The sequence below is a fragment of the Puma concolor genome, chromosome C1 (genome assembly GCF_028749965.1).
Source record: "Puma concolor isolate L17-30 chromosome C1, mPumCon1.1.hap2, whole genome shotgun sequence".
NCBI lineage: Eukaryota > Metazoa > Chordata > Mammalia > Carnivora > Felidae > Puma > Puma concolor.
In genome coordinates, this window is record NC_141674.1 from 8362179 (window position 1) to 8384906 (window position 22728).

At 54.1% G+C, this 22728-nt stretch overlaps 1 protein-coding gene across 2 annotated transcripts in view; it reads left to right on the plus strand.

Moving 5' to 3' along the window:
- Positions 1-7721: 7721 nt before the first annotated feature.
- The window catches only part of DISP3 (dispatched RND transporter family member 3), a 50706-nt gene continuing 35699 nt past the window's right edge, over positions 7722-22728 (plus strand). Inside the window, exon 1 of one of the 2 annotated variants that reach the window (XM_086715679.1) lies at positions 7722-8119. The gene's annotated coding sequence lies outside the window, so the exon portion shown is untranslated. The remainder of the gene's footprint in view (positions 8120-22728) is intronic. The other variant, XM_086715678.1, reaches the window with a different exon arrangement.

The following is a 22728-nucleotide window of genomic DNA, read 5'->3' on the forward strand; positions in this document are numbered from 1 at the left end:
TCTGTGTCTCCCTCTCTCTCTGCCCCTTTCCTGCTCATGCCCTGTCTCTCTCTGTCTCTCAAAAATAAATAAATGTTAAAAAAAATTTTTTTAAATAAATACATGGACTCCAGCCTGTCTGACTCCAGACTCCATGTGCTTAGCCACCTGCCCCGTAGGCCTTAATTATGCATGGATTGAAATGACCATGGTCACAAAATTCCCAGGGGATGAGGGGAGTCCTCTGCACTTGGCCCACTAACCCTTGGTCCTGTGCGTGTGCGTGTGTGTGTGTGTGTGCGTGTGCGTGTTGGTCTTGTTGCACTTACCTGACTTAGCAAAAGCATGACGAACAGCTGACTCTGGGCTGCCCATGCACACTCTGGGAAGGGAAGGATTGGAAGGTGCAGAGAACACAGCAATCCAGGTTGGGGGGGTGGGTGGGTGGGAGGATGAAATCAGCTTAGAGCTTTAAAGGAAAATCAAAAGACAGAAAAAAAAACAAAAAAAGCCTCTACCAAACAATCCTTTCAAGGCTGAAGGGAACAGTTCACACCACCTCTGGCCTTCCTGCCCCGTGTGTGATGAGGGGCTACCATGCCTGACAGAGCCAAGGGACAGCAGAGTGTGGGCTTGGAAGTCAAGCCTTACCTCCTGACCTCTCTGAGCCATATTTTCCTTATCTGTAAAGAAAGAGGATTATTCTCCCAAGGGCTGTTATGAAGACCAAATAGGAGGGTGTAGGAAAGACGCTTGGTACGGGGCTGGTCACACAGTAAGTGCTCAACAAATGTTGGCTGTGGTCGTTATCAAGGGAAGGAATAAGTGTAAAGGAGGTAAGGCAGGGAGCGTGGGAGTGTTTGGGGGTGCGAGGGGAGAGACAGGAAGGAAAACCAGGGGGAGGAGGAGGACAGGGAGGAGGAGGAGGAGGAGGAGGAGGAGGAGGAGGAGGAGGGTGTGGGGACTTGCTACCAGTCAAGCTCCCCAGGCACAACCAGCCATGCTGTCCGGGCTGGGACTGCTCCCCATCATGGCCATTAAGACTATTCATACATTCCTCCTGCATCCTGCTGCCACATCTGCCAGATGGGGTCCCGGATGCCAGTGAGAACAGCTGTCTCCAGACGTGCCCAGCTGCAGAATGAGGACTCAGAGGTGTTGGGAAGGACACAGAAGCCTTAGAGGGGTGGCCAAAGAGACCGTGCTGTCCACAGGCAACTACACCACTGCACTCACCCACCCTGGGCCTTACTCTCCTCATAAATGAGAACCTGGGAGGCATCAGGTGATGGCAGTCAGGCAGTGTGTCCACAGCCAGCGGCCCTGGCCCCTGCATCTTGTCCTGGAAGGGATGACTATGACCCTGTCCTCCTGGGTCCTGGGGACTATCCTGCCATTTTGCACGATGGCCCTATCTAGTGTCCGTGGGAGAATGTTATCAGACAAAGCAAATCTCAAATTGGAATGTGAGCTCTGTCTTAGCATGCTTCCCGCTGCAGACTGGGACTCAGAGAGGCAGTGACTTCCCTAAGGAAGAACAGGGAGATTGGCTTACTTGTGTTTTAGACCTAGGATGAGCCCCAAGGGCCACATCAGGGGACTCTGGGAGTGGGCACCGAACAGGGATCTATTCATCAGGGAGCAGTAGAGTGGAGTAGATAAAAGTGATATCTCCAACAACAGGCAAATCTTGGTTCAAATCCTCTCCATCACTGAGTCTTCCGTGACCTTAACCAAGTCCCTCACCTCTCTGACCGTCAGTTTCTCCCTCTGAAAAATGGGAATAATAATGTGGTGAAAAGTCTGGGCTATAATCAGGCTGCCTGGGGTTGAGTCTTCAGTGTTTACCCACGGTGTGACCTGAAACAGCTTACTCTCTGAGCCTCAATCTCCTCCCCTGGTCAGGAGGATGATACCTCCCCACGTCCTGGGACTTTTCAAGTTTCGATGAAGTAATGCATCTATGGAGCCGGGCACTCAACAAATGGTAGCCACTAATTATTAACGGTGCTGATGTTGTCAGCAGCATTCCCTTGCTGCCTAAAATGTATTTTAACTGCCCGTGCACTGATGATCTCTTTACCAGCCCTTCATTCCAGCTCAGGGGTCCTGGCCACAGAGTTCCCTGGCACAGAACATTCCCCACCCTGCCCACGCTGGACGTGCTGGAATAGGAGCTGGCACGGGAGCAGCCCATCAGAGCCGCGCAGATTTCTGACTGGGAAAATGCCAGAAAAGCTTTTTCTTGCTGTCACTGCTGAGGCCCAGATGGATCCTGGTGGCCAGGGTTAAGGCTGGCTTGGCTCCTGGCGCCAGTGGGCCAGCCAGGCTGACTGAGGCAAAGGGAGGCACTGGCCAACTTGTGCCAGGAAGCCGAGGCCAGAGGGACAAAGGGTCAGGGTAGGGCGCGGGTGGGGGAGAGGTGGGGCTGGAGTTCTGTGCTGAGTCATGAAAGAGCTCACACACAGGCAGGTGCACTGAGAGCCTTAGATGCTGCTGGGAAGGGGCTGGGAGACAGGCCCCATACACGACCCTGCTCTAACACTTGGGCAACCCTGCTGGACAGAGATGCACACCATGCGGAACCGAGTTATTCCTGAAGCTCAGCACTGCTCACGCTGAGTAGCACACCATCTCTGAGGATCCAGCTCAGTGGCCAAGTCCATGTCCCTTATCCCTCTGCCCTCCCCTCAACCATGGCCCAGGTGTTTGGCGGGTGGCACCCGCCGCTGTCCATGGTCCTGAAATACCCGCCCAATCAGGATTGTGCTGGGAACTTCTACTCAGCCTCTCCCAAGTGGTTCTGAACCAGGTGATGATCTTTATTCCCTGTCTTGATGAAAGGTAAGTGGTTTCTTTAACAGATGCAGAACCGACAGATTGGTGACTCTAGGCTTAACTCTTTATTTATGTAACCGGTTTCATGTTCTTTTGGCGGGTCCGTTACATTTATCACTGCTGCCTTTCACCCCTGAAAAACTGGGGGTTCTATATTCCCCATGGCCTCCTACCATTCTAAGCTCATTCCTTCTGTTCACACCCTCCTAAAAAAATTAGTTAGAGGGGCTCTCATCCAGCTTTGTGCCCTCATTTGTCAAGTCAGAACAAGAGGCCAGAGTGGGGAGGGCACCAGGACCACAGTGTAAGTTAGAGCAAACCTGGGGTCAGCATCCAGGTCTCCCAACTCCCCATCTACCTCACTCCCTGTTGCCTCCCACTTCCACTTTCCTGCCAAGGGAAAGGGGACCCACAGGCAGCACAGAATGTCCTGCCAGGGCTCTGTCCATATAGAACAAAATAGCTCCTATTTATTTCCAGCTCAGTCCGTGCCACCCACTGTAGGGCTATGCACTTCTGCACAGCATTTCCCTTCACGGAGAGGTGTGACCACCGTCCCCAGTTTGCAGATAAGGAAATGAGCTCAGAGACATGAAGGGATTTCCCCAAAGCCACGAAGCTAGTACGTGACTGGACTGGGGTGTATTTCTGATCTCTCCCTTGCCACTACTCAGCAAACCTACTTCAAACCTTCAACCTGGAGGCTGTACTTCCTGCCACATAGTGGGACAGTATTTGGCTAATGCCACACTGTCCAGACCTTTGGCACGGTCTTTCTCTTCCCTGCCCTGCTGTGTGTAATGCCCCCTTAGGATCTAACCCTTCAGTGACTTCCACTCTTGAAAACCTCAGGAAAACATGGTTTTCTCCAGATGCTGGGGTCAGAGCAAAGGCCCCCTAGAAACATGGATGGGGGTTAGGGTGGGCCTGTAGAGTTGGGGGAGGATTATGCAGCAGAGTGAATATTGATGAAGCTGTAGTTGGCTTTTTTTTTTTTTTTTCCAGAGCCTAGGTGTCCGCAGGCCCAAGCACTGGGGCTAATTGTTGCAGGCAATTAATAACTTGGATTGTGTTCACTCTGGCGCAGGCTGCCTGCTTCCTTGGAGGAGGCAGGCAGGGCTGCAAAAGAAGTGGTCTGGCTGCTTTCAGAATTCTGGAGGCAGGAGGAGAGGGCTGCCATCTGTCCAGCCTCCCCCAGGCCCTGTCTTGTAGCACCCCCATCCCCAGACTTTTCTCTCTTCTCTTGAATTATTGGCCCCTCTATCCTGTGCCCCCCACAAACTCACAGCCATCTCCTGAACAGAGCTCCAGGCAGAAGGAGGCTGGGGAGAAGAAAGATGATGCCTTGGGAGAAGCTCAGGACTGAACCCAGGGAGGCCCGGGTCCAACCCAACTCTCCCACTAACTTGCTATATGACCTTGAGTCAGAAATTCATCCACCATGAACTGGAGCAAGTTTCCTGAGCTCTTTTGCATCCATTATATCAAATGAAGTGCAGTCAACCCTGAAAGTCATGGAAAGAGGGATTGATCTTTCTATCTATCTCTAACTGTATATAACCATAACAACATGTAACTATATATATGACTAATTATCAGATTGTTGCCTATAAATCTGTGCTCCACCTCAGCTGAAAAGATACTTGCAGGCATATTACAGGCACAGGTCATTATACTCCCATTTTGCAGTTGAGGAAACTGCGTCTCAGAGAAGTGAAGTGACTTACCCAAGGTCATACAATTAGTAAAAGACCCCAATATCTAGAGCTCTTTCTAACACACCCTAGTTCACTTGCCTCTCATCATTGATTTCCTGGAGAAGGTGAGACAGGAGGTTGGGGCCAAGAGCTCCAAAATCAGAGTGTGAGCGGATGGAAGAGAGAATTACTTTTAAATGTAGTCATTCAATTCCCTGATGCTGGAACAATGGAGCAGCAGTCTTAATCTACTATACTTTTCAGGATAAACACCTCCAGCCCTCCCATTTACTCTTCCCCTCAGCTGCTCAACCATCTGGTGAGAGGACATGGTTTGTACACAATCCGCCTCATCAGGGGTGGGGCAAAGAAGTGAGAAGTGTTATGGTCACCTCCTGGTGACCTCTAGCTCAACAGGAACCTATCATCATCATCACCACCACCTAATATTTATTTAGAGCTTGGTTTGTGCCATGCACTGTGCTAAATGCTATTTGTACACTGAGATTTACTCATCTAATAAACTTTTTATAACCACCACTATGAGGTAAGTACTTTACCATCCCCATCTTATAGACGAAATAACTGAGTTCAGCAAGGTGAAGGGACTTGCCCAAGGTCACGCAGCTGGTAAGGGGTGGAACAGAAATACAGCTTTCTCGCGAGTGGTGGAGTCAGAAGCTGACTCCTTCAGACATCGTTGGAGAGAAAATGAAAATAGAAATAAAGGGTCGGGAACGAAGGACAAAGCAGCCCTTTATAGCTCAAGCCCCTTACAAAAGAAGCTTTTCAATTAGTCGTGAAGATAGAGTATAAGGGAAGCCGCTTATCGGCACCAAGAGGCATTTAAATCAGACTCAGGAAGAACTTCCAGCAGACAGCACTGGCGTGGGGGGCTGGGGGGTGGGTGTAGAATCTCATTCTCTGCAGCCTTTCTGTTGGGCAGATCATTGAGGTAAAGGAAGCCTCAGGGAGGTACCCTGAGTTTGGGGGGGGGATCTCCGACTCCAGCGTCCCAGTCGCCCCCTAAACAGGCATCCTGCAGGCAGAGTGGGGAGTGGGTGGGGGGAAGGAAGTCTGAGGATGAGGCCCCGCGAGGAGGCTTCTCATGACTTTCCACACCCGCGCCAGCTCCCGCTGCCACTACCAGCCCCACTTTATGGCAGGCATATTTCAAAGGCCCGGCTCCATTTGCATTTTTAAAACTCTGCTGATGGCCTGGGAAAATTGCATCCTTTCAGTGTTCCTGGGTACCACACTCCTCCCTCCCTCCTCCCCCACTCCGTTGGCCTCCTCCTCTGCATCCTCGGTACCCAGAAATCTCTGGCCAAGGGCAGAGCAAGCCCACCCCCCACTAGAGATCATCTGGAGGCCCCCAGAGGCAGGGAGGGTGTGGGGGACAGTGTGGCCAAGGTGGCCACAGCTGTGGCTAGCTAGGCTGCATGAAATTGGGGCCCCAAACCATTAAAAATCTTCCCCAGGGGAGAAGGGACTGTGTCCCCAGGATGGGCTGAGGGTGGCTCACACCATGGGGCACACAATGGCATTCCTTGTGGATCTGTCAGACTGAGAGGAACAGTGCAGGAGCCTCAGAGAACTTTGAGAAGGCTCCTGGAAGCAGCCATCCAACCAAACGAGAAGAGTAAGCCATTCCCCCAGCAAAGAAAACCCTTTGCTCTCAGCTGGGCTTGGGAACACATTTCGTGTCTCCCCTGTTGCTCCCTTAAAAACCAATCTTTGCCCCGTTCTCCTTCCTCCTGCCCTCTCCCATGGCTCCACATTTTCTGGCTTCTCTCTGGGATGTGGCAAGAGAGACCGGAAGTGTGTGTATGTGTGTGTGTGGGGGGGGGTCCTGGGTCTGCTCTTTTGTGCTCCTATGTCAGATCTGGCCTCTGATCTTGGGGTAGCAACATACGCACTCCCCACTTCTCAGAAGATGCCTCCTGTCTCTGTCTCTCTCTTCCCTTATAGCTCAGGGTGGCACGCTTCGAGTCAGGAGCTGTCTCCAACCCAAAGTCTTCAAGGCCAGATGAAGCCACTGGGAGTCTTCTAACAGGCTTGGCCAGTCTGGCAATGGTTCCCTTGAGGATCCTGAGCACATGGGGAATGAGTGCCGGGGCAGGGACACTGGCTCGGGCCATTTGCTTCTGCATAGATGAGCTCTCGAGGCATCTAGGGTCATAAATACCAATGTGTCCAGTTGGCAGTGAGCCAGTGGGTACAGTTCCCTGGGACTGCACACCAGAGAGACAGAGCAGGAACGGCAGGTGAGTGACAGGGTGCCACGCAGCGCCTTAAAGTTAGACATGCCCTCAACTCAGCTTTCCTCTTTTAAAGAGAAGGGCTGGAGAAACTGGGTTGAATACCTGCTGTGGGTGCGGGGCTTGGTGTTTCATTTTGGAACTCTCTGGTATTCTCATCTCTCCTCTAAGCTGGGAGCTTGCTGCAGGAGGAGGTTCTGATTCCCCATCTCTGTCTTCCCTGATCCTCCCAGCACACAGTCTGAGGATGCACGATAAACTCCCGGCTCACCCCTCACACAACAGTGGCAGTGGCCTCCCTTCTTTCTGGTTTTTGTAAGTAAAACCTCTCCATCCTGCATCTGGGGTCCTACAGCTCCCTGGCTTTTGAGGCATCCGCCTCCGCTCTCCCCTGGTGCCAGCAGTGCCAATGCCCTCTGAGCCCCGATGAAGAGAAAGGGGTCAGGCACCGGTCTCTGTTCCCCAGCCCCTTCTCCTTGTGGCCTTTCGGGCAGGGGTGTCAGGCAGACCACGTGCTAGAGCTGGAGGGATGCCGGGTCCCAGGGGCTGGCGTGGCTCTGGGCTCTGGTGCCAGAGAGGTGAATGGAGAAGGAGGGAAGAAGGGACGGCGCCAGGAGCCCGAGTTTGGCAGCTCCCTCCGGAGGAGACCCGGGGACGCCCTAGAGTGTCCAGGCGGCTGGTGATATGCCAAAGCTGCGAGGACTGGGAGAGGAGCGAAGACGGGGGGAAGAGACCTGGGAACCTACGAAACTTGGGGGCGGGGCAGGAGGCAGAGCCTGGGCCGTTTGCAGAGGCGTGGACCCACCCCCAGGGGTCGCTGCGCCACCCGCAGCCCCGCCCGCTGGCAATGGGAGCCCGCTTGTACCACCGCGCGGCTCCCGCAGGGGGAACGGCGGCCACGGCGGCGCCTGGCGGCGGGCTCCAGGGACAGCAGTGCGCGGCGGAGCGCAGGCCCTTGCCGGCCACTGACGCAGAGCCAGGCGGCGTGGAGGCCTGAGGCGCCAGTGGCTAGGAGGCGGCGCGGCTCTAGAGCCTGCGCCCGACACCCCCATACCCCGTGGTAGGAGCCGGGACCCAAACAAAGGCGGGCGGCGAATAAAAGGCGGCGGCGGCGCCGAGCGCTCGGGTTGCGCGCTGGGGACCAGTCTCAGCGCTAGGCTGTGCGCGGTCTGCGCTCTCTGGAGCGGAGCGGGGAACTCGGGCCTCCTGCAGCTACGAAGAGCATCTCCCTGCGACTTCCGCGAGGGGACAAGTCCTCACGGCGGGGTGGCCGCAGCCCCCGGCCCCTCCGGTGCGCCTCCTTCCCGCGCCCGCGGCTCAGCCAGCCCAGCTTGGCCAGCCGAGGTGAGTGCGACTGCCCCTGGGCGCCATCCGGGTCGGGGCTGGGGGGATGCATCGCTCGGAGGAAGGGACAAGCCCTCCGCGCCGCTCCCACCCCGGCCTTCGCGGGGCTGTGTGTGAAGTTCTCTCGCTCTCCAACCAGCCCTGGGTGCAGGCCTTGGCGCCCCGCCCCCGCCGGGAAAGCCAGCCGGTAGTGGGCAGAGCCCGGAGCTGGCCCCCCGTGGCCGGGCTCCAGCTCCGCACCAACTCCTCACGGGGCCGGAGCAGCTTCGTTCTGCACGGGCCAGTTTGAGGTCCACACCGGGCGAGGCTTCCGATCTCCCGGGAGGCTTCACACTCCGGCCCCCTGCTCGTCCTCGCGGGTGGATGACTGATTCCGTAAAAGTTGAGTCAGTCTGAAGCCGCCCCGGATCCGGCTCTCGGCCTGGCTAGAGTGGGAGGGAGGAAAAGGTGACTGACCTCCTCTCCATCCACTCCCTACCTTAGCGCACTCATGCTTTCACCCAGACGTTTCCCGAGTCCTGGAAAGCAATGAACCTGGCTGCAGGTCCAGCCGGGCGCGCGGGAGCTCTGGGGCAGACCGGGCAGGCGGTGGAAGCCGAGCGCGATAGGGGAGCCCCGTGCCCTGCCGAGAACGCGAGTGAAGGTGGAGGTGCGGTGGGCAGCGGGGCCGTAGCGGCGCGGAGGGTTGGGGTAAGATTCCTGGTGCGATTGGCGCGGAGTCCCCCGAGCCAACCCCGCCGCTGGCAGAACTTTTCCCAACTCCCCCGGGGGTGGGGGGGGGGGGACCCGCAGGTGGACTAAGAAGGCGCCTCCAAGAAAGACTTGGAGGCTTCCTTTCCTCGGCTCCTGTCTGCTACACAGCCGGCGCCAGATTCCCGCGGTCCCCTGAGGCTGGGCGCAGGTCCCCTCCCATCCAAGCCCCGGGTCAGCACCGCGGACAGCGCCGCGAGGCGGCCTCCGAGACCCACAACCCCCGCGCAAGCTCACGGACCCACAGTCCATGCGCACACCCACGCAAATCTACAGACCACAAACAATCCCCACACAGATTCATAGTCCACTCACGCAAACATACATCCATTCACAGCCCACACACAGAGGGAAGATCCACTCGCACGTGGACACACTCAGGTCTCCCCACAAGCACGAGCATCCAGGCGGGCATCTTCACTCCGGATCCTGCTGTTCCCCGACATCTTACTAAGCCCCAGACTCCGGAGCTCAACCCCTGGGTGCTCACAGGGGTGCCCAGCGATTCACAGAGCTGCTTGGGCTCCCCGGGCACACACACACTTCCGGGTGGGGTGGGGGGTGGGGTAGAGGAGCAGCTACCCCCTCTTTGCCCCCCGCCCCCCCCCCCCCACCAATGCAGACCTGAGCAGAAAACCCGGCATCTGCCAAATGGAAGGAAGAGGCTGTGGCCCAGTGGAATCTGGGCAGAAGCCTGGCCTTAACAGAATCTTGGTTTTAGCCTCAGAATCCATTTTGCTTTGCTCACCGCCCCCATGCCTGCTCCCCTTCCTCAAATGTACTCCAGACAAATCTCCTACAACCAGGGTACACACCCCTCTTTCTGCATCATTTTTTGCTTGCACTTTCTCTTTGTTTCCCCGCTCTGTTCTCCTCTCCCATGTGTATCTCCCCCCCTCCTTTTTTTTTTTGTCTTTCTCACCGGTTCCTCCTTCCCAGCTGCCTTCACTCTCTCCCCAACTTTCCTTCAGCCTGGGTCTGATCCAGTCACTCTTTGCTCCCATATGGACACAGATGACCCTTAGGAGGAGCTGACTCCATTCTCTGGGCAGACTCCATGCCTCCACTCCCCTCCCTTTGAAAGTCTGACAGCACCCCTCTCCCTGCCCATGGCCTCAGCCGCTTCCAGCCCCTCCCTGGGAATGTTTCTAGGACTGGATGCCCCAGAGCCTCCGCAGTCTCTCCAACAGGCTGGGATTCCTCTGTTGTGGAATCACAGCAAGCCATCACTCCATGGGGATTTTGAGGCATCCAGTACCCATGTTCTGGCTTGCCCTTTGATACCTCTTCTGCTATTGCCCTTAAACTCCAGAAACTCTGTTGGAAGAGGAAGCATCCCAGTGTGATGTGGTAGAAGAACCACTGGAGTGGAAGTGGGGAGACCTGGGTTCTAGTCTCAGCTTGGCCACAGTCTCCCGGTGTGTTCTTGGGCAAGTTACTTCCCTTCCCTGAGCCTCAGGCTTCCCATCGGTGCAGGGCTGGCTGAAGGGACCCTCAAGAGTCCCTGTTTGGTCCTAGTGATGTGGAACATCGACTCACTCTTGAGTGCGGGTGGGATTGAAAACATGGTTCTAACCTCAGGGGTTATGGTACCTTCCCCCCTGCCCAAAGCACCCACCACTGGTGAATTCTTTCTGTCCCCTGAGCAGTGGATGTTAAGATGATTTCCTTTATAGGGCCAGAGATGTCAAGTAATTTTCTTGAGGTCACATTGCTGAAGTGCAATCGCCATTGGGGCAGACATTGATTCCCCTGTCAGTATATCTTCTACGTGAACCACTGATTCTGCTGGTGGATGCTTAGTGGATGAATGAATGAATGAATGAATGAGTAGAAACGGAGGAACTTAAGCCTGGACCTCCTGCCCCTCAGAGCCTTGGAATCATGGTTTAGGCTCTTTTGTCTGACAGTTTAAGCATTTAAACAACTCTCTGGTCTCTTCATCACCCCTTCCACTCACCTGGTCATCCAAAGGCAGATGGAGTTGTCTGAGCGAAGGTCCTTCCTCCTTGAGTTAAGGTCAATTCTGGGCTGCTTGTAAATGACCACAGAGAGGGGACTAGCTGAGAGCAGCTTTAGAGGGCTGCCTGGTGGGTAGGGTCTTGGCAATCAGCCCCAAATCCCTAAGACTTGACCAAGTCGGCTGTCCGTGGGCAGCTGGCCAAGATCTGAGACCAGGAGGCAAGACAGTCACTGCTGCCATTTGACTGAGTGGCCACTTCTTACAGCCCCATGAGCTGAGTACTGCAAAATCACCTTTACAGATGAGCACAGTGAGATGCTGAAAGATGAGGTGGTTTCCCTAAGGGCAGTCTTCCAGCCCACTGTGAGTCATAAAAATAGGAACCCAAAAATGGTGGTGGTGGTGGTGACAGCAGTTGATAGTAACATTACTGGTATCGATAATGACGGCCGTGTTATTATGATTTTGGAAGCTCGATGATTAGTCTCTTTGGGCTTCTTCCCCCTCTTTGAAATTGTTTCCTCACCTGTATCTCTTCTACTCCGCCCCCCACCCAAATATGTGGAAACCCAGGGCTGGGCCAGGAGGCAGGAGTGTCTGATTGTCAATGGACCCTAGCTGAGAGAAAGATTGTCGTTTTAAATCCTCCTTCCCCACCAGAGCATGTCTCCTGCCAGAGGAGCCGCAGCGGTGTCAAAGTCTGTCAAAACACCCTTCCAAGCTGGGTTCCAAATGCAAAGCCCAGGGAAAATAAATAAAGAGGGCAGTGTCGGCCCGAAATAGAAACATGCACCAACTCACAAATATGCATGTTTTCTGAAAGTCGCATTTCACGGGCAGACAGTGCGGCTCACACTCCAGCTGCTCGACAAAAGCCAGAGGCACGGGTGCTGCCGGGATAGCCCAGAGAAGGTGGCCGAGCCTCCCCTGGTGAGTGAGCTCCCTGCCTGGCCACGGAGAGACCAGACGGCCGCTTCTGCTCCTTCCAGCTGGAAGGCACACGGGTGGGAGGGCCGCAATTAATGTGTGTCTGTAGGCTCATCAGAGCTCTTTGGAAATGGGCATCATTCAAGGCTAATGGCCTCAGTCCTCTGCCTTACAAACGGAGCAGCAGGCTGAGAATAACAATGCTGATAATGAGGCTGCCGTTTGCTGATTACCTACTAAGCATGTATAGATACTATTTCACTTAACCTTGTAAGCATCTCTCGTGGAGTACGGATCATTATTCCCATTTAATATATGGGAAAATCAAGGTTCAGAGAAGTGAAGAAGCTTTCCTAAAGCTGTACACCTAAAAGAGGCCACACTGGGGTCAGATTTTAATCAAATAAAGCAAAAGACCCTACTTTGGCCAGGATTCTGCATTGTTTCTGGTATTCATTCATTCATTCATTCATTCATTCATTCATTCACTGAATGAATGGTTTTTGTCAAGAAACCATTTACATGATGGTTTTGAAAAGAATGTAAATTCCTCTGCTGGCCCCACCAAGGGTGAAAGGTGCAGGGCTGTCCCCTGAGTTTAGCTCTGGCCCTGTCTCAGGGAGAATGGGTTTCCAGGGCTGGGACTGGGGGCTTTGCCTTTGCATCTTGGATTGTCACCAACCATGGGAGCCCAAACCTGTCTGCCTGTGGAGGTGCTCGGGCAGGAGCCCCCGGTGAGGCTTGGACTAGGAAAACGGTTGACCTCTGTGACATGCCAGGGCTACCGATGGGGAGGTTACTTCAGAGGGGGTGGGTTACCCAGCATCCCGCAGCACATTGGTGGTAAGGCCCAAACGCCAGGGAGCCAGGCTGGCCGCCTTGAGTATGGGAAGCCTCCAAGTGGCCTCAGGGAAGGAGCTGAGCCGATACAGGCGGTAAAGATAATACTTCTCTTCCAACTGCAGGGGTGAAATGCAGCTGGCTTTCACTGCATTTCGCACCAAGTCCTCTCCCCCACACCCTGCACCCCCAGCTCAAACCTGACCCTGCCGACCTGCCCAGGTCCCCACCTATGCATCATCATGAACAACAACACTAGCAAATACAGAACACTGACCATGTGCCACGTGCTGTGCTAATGTTTGAAGAGGCTGAACCCTCCTCTACAAGAAAAAGCCATCTCCTTATTCCTGCAATCCCACAAGTGTCTGCCTGGGCAGACCCATTGTGCGCCAGGCACTGGGTGCAGAAGTGGAAAAGCCTGTCTCTGTCCTTGGAGGGCTCACCAGAGTCTCCCATCCTCGCCTGGCGTCTCCTCCCTGGAGCAGAGGTGATGGGTGAAAGTGATGGCTCCTCTAGGTCCCCCACTAGAAGCAGAAGAGGAACCCAGGTGTCTGTCCTTTGGGGCTCAGAGGACATGATCCAAATAAGCAGTCAATCCAGGGTCAGGAGGAAAGTTTCCCACCGGTGATGCCCACAGCACACCTGGGTGCTCTTCCTAGCATGATGTCTTGGTGGAAGATGGGATGTAGGGAAAGCTTGTCCCCACCCAACCATCTGCCCGAGGCATCCGACACACATACTGGCACCTGGACGACATGTCCTTTGCCAAACCTTGTTACTAGAGGACACATGACTGCCGGCTGGAAGCTATTCCTATCATGGAGCAGAATGTGGAGAGATCTCCTTGTCTCTGGGGAAGGTGGCTTAAATGGGGCTGAGCTGGGCAAAGGGTTTGGCAAACTGGCGGTCCTTGGATGTTTGCGGGGAGAAGTATGTGTCCCTCCCTCCCATACTGGCCTTTGCACTGTCCTGGGGATGGTTTCTTGTGTTCTTAGCTGGGAGAGTTCTGCAGAATGACCCGTCTGATGATGATGATGATGATGATGATGATGATGATGATGATGAATCTTTTTTTTAAAAATTTGGTTAGTTCAATATTTATTTATTTTTGAGAGAGACAGAGAGAGAGAGAGACAGAGAGACAGAGCATGAGCAGGGGAGGGGCAGAGAGAGAGGGAGACACAGAATCCAAAGCAGGCTCCAGGCTCTGAGCTGTCAGCACAGAGCCCAACACGGCGCTCGAACTCATGAACCGTGAGATCATGACTTAGCCAAAGTCAGACATTCAGCCAACTGAGCCATCCAGGAGCCCTGATGACAGTGATTCTAATCATGGCCAACATATTTGGAATGTTTACTGCTTGCCAGGCACTGGGCTTAGGGCTTAATGGGTGTTATAATTTCATCCTCATACCTGCCCTATGAAGGCATTACTATTATTTTTTTAAAGGATTTTCTTTTTTTTTTTTTTTTTTTAGCTTCTTTATTTATTTCAAGAGAGAGAGCGCCAGGGAGGGGCAGAGAGAGAGAGAGAATCCCAAACAGGCTTCGTGCTGTCAGCATAGGGCTCGAACCCACGAACTGTGAGATCATGACCGGAGACAAAATCAAGAGTCAGACGCTTAACCGACTGAGCCCCCCAGGCACCCCAAAGCATTACTATTATTATTTCATTTTAAGGATGAGAAATGTGAGGCACGGAGAGACAAAGCAAGTTGCTGGTGAGTGATGGCGCTTGAGACACAGGCAAGCTGGGCTCAGCACTGACCCCAGATGATGATCGAGGCCCTTCTTTGGCCTTTATCTTGATGTAGGTCTCTAGAGATTGCAGCCAAAATACTTTTCTCGGATCCTTCAGTAATCTGAGTAACTTGTACGTATGGACTGGGGCCGTGTCCCGGTTGACAGGGTGACATGGGTTGACCACTTGCTTCTTGACTGCCAAACAGCCAAGCGGGCCATGTTTCAGATGTGCATATGCGTGCCACATCTGGCAGCCTGGCGGGACTTGCCTGCCTTTCTTCCAGATGTTTCCCCTTTTCATGCCATGTAGACACAGCTGGGACTCAAATCCCTCTGGACATGACTGCATGTGCGAGATCCCTGGGTGAAAAGTATTTGCTGGTTTTAAAGCATCATCTTGTGGCTTCACAAAGGCAGGATGTTGGTTTTGGTTCCTCTCTGCCATCCAGGCCTGAGACACATTAGGCTAAGCTAGAGTGAAGTCAGGCTTTGGAAAAGTGTCAGCGGCCAGAGGAGAAGACCCCTCCTTCCCTTCTTCAACTGAAGAAGCTGGGGAGAAGCTGACTGGTGAAGAACGCTGCAGGCTAGTAACATCTGCACGTTCCTTGCAAGGGCTCCTGATTTTCTGACCCTGTTTTCCAGAGGCTTTGAGCAGATGTAACAGAGCCAGGAATTTGTGATGAGCAGGAACATGTCAGCCAAGAGGTACTCTTGGGCATTAATGACCATGAGAATAGATCCGGGGTGGGAAGGTTCATAGAGTCTTCTGGAGAAAAGGAGTTCAAGATAAAGGTAATTTAACAGAAAGTCTTTAGTTTAGTTTTAATTTACTGTTTCAACCGTTTTTTAAAAGGTTTATTTATTTATTTTTTAGAAAGAGAGAGAGAGCAGGAGAGGAAGAGAGAGAGAGAGAGAGAGAGAGAATCCCAAGCAGGATCCACACTGTCATTGCAGAGCCTGATGTGGGGCTTGAACTCATGAACTGTGAGATCATAACCTGAGTGGAAACCAAGAGTCGGACACTTAAACTGAGCCACCCAGGTGCCCCGGAAACTATTTTACAGCAAGCACCATCAGGTGAATGAATTAAGACAATGAATGAATGAATGAATGAATGAATGAATGAATGAATGTAAATGTAGAATTGGTAAGTGGGGCTGGCAGACTTTGACAGCCAGGACCTTGATCTGGCAGAGCCTGACCCCAAGTACTGACAAAGGGAAGGGACCTGTTCTTGTCCCCTGGAACACCCTTCAGCACAGGATCAGGGAGAGATAGGCTGAGTCCTTGAACCTTGGCCCCTCACTGCATGCCCCACCCCCATCCCATTCTGCAGGACCCTCCAGTCACAGGTGTCCTCTGGCTCCTGGCCATGGCAGGTATTGAAACCCAGAGGCTGCACAGCTGATGTGCACTTGTCACACTTCTGTGTCCTGGCCTTTTGGGGTCTCCAAATGACAGAACTGGAAGTTATCTAAAAGCTCATTGCGTCCAGCCCTCCCACTTGACAAAGGGCAAACTGAGACCCAGGAAGGAAGACTAGCCTGAGATCACAAGCAAGGAGGAGACAGAGCCCCGTTACTGTGGAAGGATTTGGGGTGGGGATTCCCACTGACTTAGGGTGATACTGCACCACTGAGCAGGGGTGGTGTGGGGTGGAAAGGGACTGGGATTCTTGAGTCCAGGTAACTTCACTGGGGTCTCTTGTGGTCCCCACAGCTGGGAACCACAGCCAGTTGCTGGGGCCCAGAATCTCCTGGGAAAGGCAGCGGAGTTGAGGAAGGATGCTTAGAGATCTGCTCTTTATCCCAGGGCCGTCTGCTCTGCCTGCTCAGCGTGGACCCTTAATTCCTGTCTCTGTAGACAGCTGCACCATCACAGGGTGTGGGGTGAGGCCGAGAGCCCGTGTCAGACTCCCCACCCTGTCGGGGGCCTCTGTGCCACTCCCCACTATAGGCACCCGAGTTGTCATCATCAGTGTAGCCAGGAAGCCCTTCCCCGGAGCCACTGACCGGTGTGGGCACTGAAGGTGCATTTCTACCTAGACACTCAAGTCGATGAACTCACTTGCTAGTCCCAGATGCTCCTCTCCTCCCTTCCCTGGGGCCTGAGCTGTGCCTAGGCTGTGGCCAGGATGACTCTTTGCGGGGCGGGGGGTGCGGACCCTGAGAAAGACCGAGGGAGATGGAGAAGGCGCTCACCTGTGTGCGCACCAGCAGGGATCAGGAGGGCTGATTCCAGAACTCGGAGAGTTTCAAACATGTAAGGCTCAAATAAAGTCCAATATAGTGAGGAGAGTGCCAAGCTTATCAGAAATCCGGTTCAAAGAAATCCCTTTACTTCTTTTAGCCTCAGTTCCTGTTTGCAAATTGGAAATAAGTCCTAGGACTTGAAACCCCACGTGAAAATGATCTACAAGCTGTAAGATGCTGCATAGACGCATCCCCCAGGATGTGAGGGGCAGGGGCAGGGCTGGCTCTGTCTTGGGGACGCAGGGTCTGAGCAGCGTCCAGCATCTCCTTCCTCTGCTTTCGGCCGGTGCTGGCCTCCTTGGCCCTCCGCAAGTGTCAGCAGCAGGGGCTGGGGAAGCTCGGAGTGCTCAGAGGGGACATTTACCCTAAGGGCTCTCCCTGTTTTTTTTCTGGCAGTCAGGCTGGGGTACAGCCTCCCTGGAGCTCCATCCCAAGCCAGTCGTGGTGGCCTCTCTGTGCTCTGAGCACTTCGTATTATGTGCTTTTTTATCTTTTGTGTTCCAATTTACCTCCATGCTTGTCTTTCGTGGTGTGGGGCTGAAAAGTGTCTTGCAATGTCCTTGGGCCCACAGATGTGGTCTGGGGGCTCTGGGGGGGGGTGGGGGGTGGGAAGGGATACAGTTTCCAAAGCCTCCCCCAGAGCTGATTATTGACAGGTGGCTGGCCACCTGCTGTGTCCCAGCAAAGCTGATGGCACCTAGGACGTACTGCTTGGCTGGTGTCAGAGCAGGACCCTCCCAGCATTTCCCCCTCCCCCAGTCATACAACAGCTTCTGGATGGGGTGAAGGGCAGCCCTCTGCCTTTCCTTTGTGTCCCCCTCTTGGGCAGAGGCCGAGAACACAAAGGGTGAGGGTGTGAGAGCGTCTCTCCCCAGGTGGGGGACCGCCATCCAGAGGTATTAAGTGACTTGTTCTGAGTCACACAGCAGGCCAGTGCCGAGGCCCAGAGGGCTGCTTCTTCTGCCCTAGATACACATCCCCCCGCTTCTGCCTCGTTCCTTGTCCCTGAGCTTGGAGCTGCAGGGAGAGCTGGCTGGAGCCAGAGATGATAGGGGAAACGTTTTACATATTTGTTAATCAGGTCTCGGAGACAGAGAAGGACCCCAAGCTCATCATCCACGAAAGAATCCAATTTGGCTTTTATGGCCATGGTTATTGGTCGTGTTTTGTGGGAATCTTTTTATTTTTTATTAACCTAGCGGTCTGGGGCTGGGGAGCTGATTGGCTACTGGGCCCTGTGGACACTGAAGACCAGACAGCAGCCAGGACTTGGGACCAGGGAGTGGGGAAGAGGTGGTGGGAGGCAGACAGGTTGGCCAGAGCATGTAGTGAGGGTTTTCAGGAACCTTCTGACCCTTCAAGCAAGGGACGCCTGGGGGCCTGGCTGTATTTTACTGCCTCTGTAAGTGTTGCTGGTTTTATTAAGCTTTCATTGCCTCTTCTTCAGAGATGCCAAGGTCGCCTGGAGGGCTCCAGGAGTCCGGACTGATGGGTCTGGGCTATGAGGTCTGAGTTCCTAGGCTGCAAGAGGTGTGGGGGAGGGGCAAGAGGTGTAGAGTGGGGCAGTCTGGGTGGAATCCCTCTTAGCAGTAGAGCACAGAGGCTAAAATGATGGGCTCTGACATTGGGCCTGCAGAGGCCCGGATCCCCGCCCCACCCCTGCACACTGCCTCATAGAGCTGAGGCTGGACCAGAGAGGACATAAGTAAAGTGCCCAGTGCTGGGCACACGGCAGTGCCTAGTGGATGCGAAGCTCCCTGCCCAGGCCCCTCCCACAGCTTCTGCCAGAGAGTAAGCCCTTGGCCTGCTGTTTTCTTTCACTGCTGGTTGAAGAGCTGGTTGGCAGATCTGGGCGGCCCGTGTCCCTCTCTCTGGACGTAAAGTCCTGTTCCTGGCCCAGATGCCGTCATCTCTTCCCTCCTCACGGCTGGAGGAAGAGGCACTTAGAGGAGTGAGCCCTGAGTCCATCCACAGGGCCCCCCGGGGGTGTGGTGAGCCTGCAGAGAGGCAAGCATGAGCCGCAGGAAAGGGAGTGCCAAAGGCTAGACCACCTGCCGGAAGAAACCACGGGGAGGTGGGGAAGGTGACCAGGACAGCAGAGTCTTTCAAGGAATACTCCCGGGCCACCTGCAACAGAATCACCCGGGGAGGTGGTATCACTAGATTCCTGGGCCTTGCCCCCCCGCCCCCCCCCCCCCCGCCCCGAGAGTCTGAATGACTGGATCTGGTGTCTGGCCCAGAAGTTTGCACTTGAACAAGCGCACCTGGTGAATGACCCATGTTAACATCTGAGGGCCAAGGTCGTAGAGAATGAAAGAGGTGGCTCCAGCCAATGTACAGCCCTGCACAGGAGCCGGGGCCGGATTTAGGGTTCTCCCCATCTCTGAAGCTCATACTGATCGCACCAGCAGCTGTGTGACTCAGTAAGCAGGTGTCACCATCGCCATTTCACAGATGGGGAAACCGAAACCCCAGGCGCCCAGCCAGCGGCAGAGCCAGGGTCTGACTCCAGGTGTATCTGACTGCAAAATCCATGCTTAGCTCCCCACTGCCCCCCGCCAAAATCAGGCCCTGATGCTCTTGGTACCCCAGATCCTTCTTAGCGTTGGGGGGAGGCCGGTTCTGTTCTCCTGAGCCCACTAGAGAGAACACACAGAACGGCGGAAGGTGGCAATGCTCTGGTGACCATTAATACTGGATTCCTCTGGTGCTGGCTGGGACATTCCCCGGGTGATATATTGACCAGAGCAAAGCTTGTTTGCCTGATATATATTGAGCTGTTGGGCTTGCGAGTCAGTGCCCAGTTTCCTCACCAGCTGTCAACCCCGGGAGGCCGGCTGTCCTTCATGTACTCTGTCTCCGCAGCCGGCCCCGGTCTGGGGAACACGGGGCCTGGACAGGCTCACCGCAGAGTCCCTGCCGACTCCCTCCCTCCCACCCCTTCTGCCTCCCTATAAATAAGCCCAGATTTGCTTTGTGAGAAGTGGTCACATGTGTCCTTCTGAACTTCCTGCCCTCTGCTGGCACATTTAGCTAATGAGGATATGGTGTTTCTTGAGGGGCGGGGGTCTGAAGGGGAGTAGGGGCACGTGCGAGCTTCAACTACAGCTGCAAAGCCAGGTTTCTTCAGGGCTGGGGGAGGGGGCGGTTTGGGGGGGGTAGATGGAGGACCTTCTTGCTGAGGGAAGGGTTCAGACACGCCCTGAGAGCCTCCCAACCATGCCCCTCCCTCTACGGACTTGGAGGGCATTGCCTGGCTCTTTTGCCATTTTCATTTGAGATTCTGGGTAGGACTTGGGGCTTCTTGAAGGAAGACCCCTAGGATCTAGCTGCTGGGATGGGGCTCCTGCCTCACCCCCACTTTCCCTCTGAGAAAACTGTATTAGAAGGAAATGGAACAGGGGCGCCTGGGTGGCACAGTTGGTTAAGCGTCCGACTTCAGCCGGGTCACAATCTCGCGGTCCATGAGTTCGAGCCCTGCGTCAGGCTCTGGGCTGACGGCTCAGAGCCTGGAGCCTGTTTCCGATTCTGTGTCTCCCTCTCTCTCTGCCCCTCCCCCATTCATGCTCTGTCTCTCTCTGTCCCAAAAATAAATAAACGTTGAAAAAAAAAAAAAGAAAACAAATAGGATGTAGGCTGATGAATGGATGGATAGATAGATAGATAGATAGATAGATAGATAGATGAATTGGCTCACATGAGTTTGGAGACTAAGAAATCCCAAGGTCCACAGGCAGCAAGCTGGAGACCCAGGAGAGCCGATGGTAGTTCCAATCTGAGCCCAAAGGCCTGAGAACCAGGGAAGCAGATGATGTAAGTTCCTGTCCGAAATCCAGCAGGCTTGAGACCCAGGAAGAGCCGATGTCTGAGACTGAGTCTGAAGGCTGGAAAAGACTAATGCTTCAGCTCTAGCAGTCAGCAGAAGCCCCGTCTTACCCGGCCCTTTTATTCTAGTCAGGTCTTTGACTGATGGGATGAGGCCCACGTGATGGGGGGGTGGTCCTCTGCTTTCCTCAGGCTCCATATCCAGGATCATGTTTGGTCCAACGTCTGGGCATCCCATGGCCCAGCCACACAAAGGTAACCAACACACCCGTGTTCCCATTGGAGGGAAGGCTAGGCTTCCGAGACTGATGGGGACTTCCTTTAAGTCATGCCTTGAGCTGACAGGTACTGAAAGCAGAGTGATTTTTAGGTCTTGCAGTGCTGGTGCAGGCTTGCTAAAGAGCAGTGGGTTTTTTCAATGGGTATTGCCATCTCAGCTCTCAAGAAACTGACGGGCCACCTGGAATGCAGAAATGATCATGGGCTTCAGAATCCGTAGACCTGAGGTTCAAACTCTAGTTTCACCCCTTATTTGCTGTGTGACCGTAAGGGAGTCACTTAACCTCTCTGTTTATTCTTCTGTTAAATGAGGACGCTCCTACTGCCTCCCTCGCAGGGCTGGTGTATGAGGGAGGGTGGAGAGAGTACCTGGACCTCGCAGACACACAGCTAATTATTAGATTGTGATTATCTTAATGGGTGGCAGAGTGTCTGCAGTGAGTTAGTGGGGCTTTTAGCTTCACCCCATCTGGGTGATTTGGCCCCAATTTTACCACCATGTCTCCACTGCTCCTATAGCCTCCTGGCCTGAGATGGAGTGCCCAGGTCTTGGAGAAGGGCTGGGGATTCAGGATGGAAGGCACATAGCTGGGGCGTCTGGAGGGAAGACGGGGCATCAGCAGATAGGGCATTAGGACACTGCTGCCCAGGAGGTCTCTCCCTTCTCCTGTCCGCCCTTCTCCACCTCAGATGAGCTGAATTCACCCAAAGGCGCCGACCCAGAACCAGGAAGCAGAGAAGGACATGATGTCCCCCACTTCAGTGTCAGGGGAGAATGGGACCATTCAACTCCAACTGTCTCATTTTGAACTTGCACGCACATCTCTCAGCCGAAGGGTAGAAGAATCAAACACCCCAAGATGTTTCTGAGGACCAGCGCTGCACCAGGGAGGCAAAACACCCCGAGACAGGAAGAAAAAGCTGACTAGCTCCTAATTGCCGTTAAATTATATATACATGTATGTATTTGAAGTTGAATCTGCATGTCTAATGTGACTTTTAGTAGTCTGGCTGGGATAAGGGAATGAAGAAGGAATGTTTCTGTCACCTATCACGGGAAGGAGGGACGTTGTAACCAGCGCTGCAGGCAGGCTCTGGCGTGGGGCCATATCCCTGGGAGCCATGCTGCAGGAGAGCAAGAACTGGGTCGAGGGGGTCTTTGAGGCAACATTGCCTCCCACCAAAGCCCCATTCTGTCCAGGCTGGGGGGGCGGGTCCATCTGGCTTGGGACTTAAAGAAGGCCTCTTTCCCTAGACCTTAAAAGTTGCTTCCCTATTTGGTTCTTTGGGAGCACGTGCCGTCTTCTCCGGACCCGGTGGCTCCCAGGGACTGCCAAGAAGTCCCCCCAGAATCTGCCGATGGAGCAGACTGAGCACTCCTTCAAGCCGGAGTCCTGGCTCTGCCACTGAAATAAGACCTTGGGTGAGTCCCTTCCCTTTGCCTGGTCTCAGTGTCCCTATCTGGAAGACAAAGGGATTGGACTGCCTGTGCTCTGATGCCCCTTCTGGGACATGATCTACTCCCTGTTCACTAAAGAAAAATTTTAATGTTTACTTATTTTTGAGAGAGAGAGAGAGCACGAGTAGGTGAGGGGCAGAGAGAGAAGGAGACACAGTCCGAAGCAGGCTCCAGGCTCTGAGCTGTCAGCACAGAGCCCGATGCGCGGCTTGAACTCACAGACCGTGAGATCATGACCTGAGCTGAAGTCAGACACAACTGAGCCACCCAGGTGCCCCTCCCTGTTCATTTTAAAGAACCCTCTCGGGTCACCTGGGTGGCTTGTCAGTTAAGCCTCCAACTCTTGATTTTGACTCAGGTCATGATCTCACAGTTCATGGGTTTGAGCCCCGCTTGGGGCTCCTCGCTGACAGTGTGGCGCCTGCATGGGATTCTGTCTCTACTTCTCTCTCTACCCCTCCCCTGCTTGTTCTCTCTCTCTCTCAAAATAAATAAGCTTAAAAAAAAAAAAAGACCCCTCTCTTTCTCTCAGGAGAACAGGAGATTTCCACATTCGCTCACTCATTGG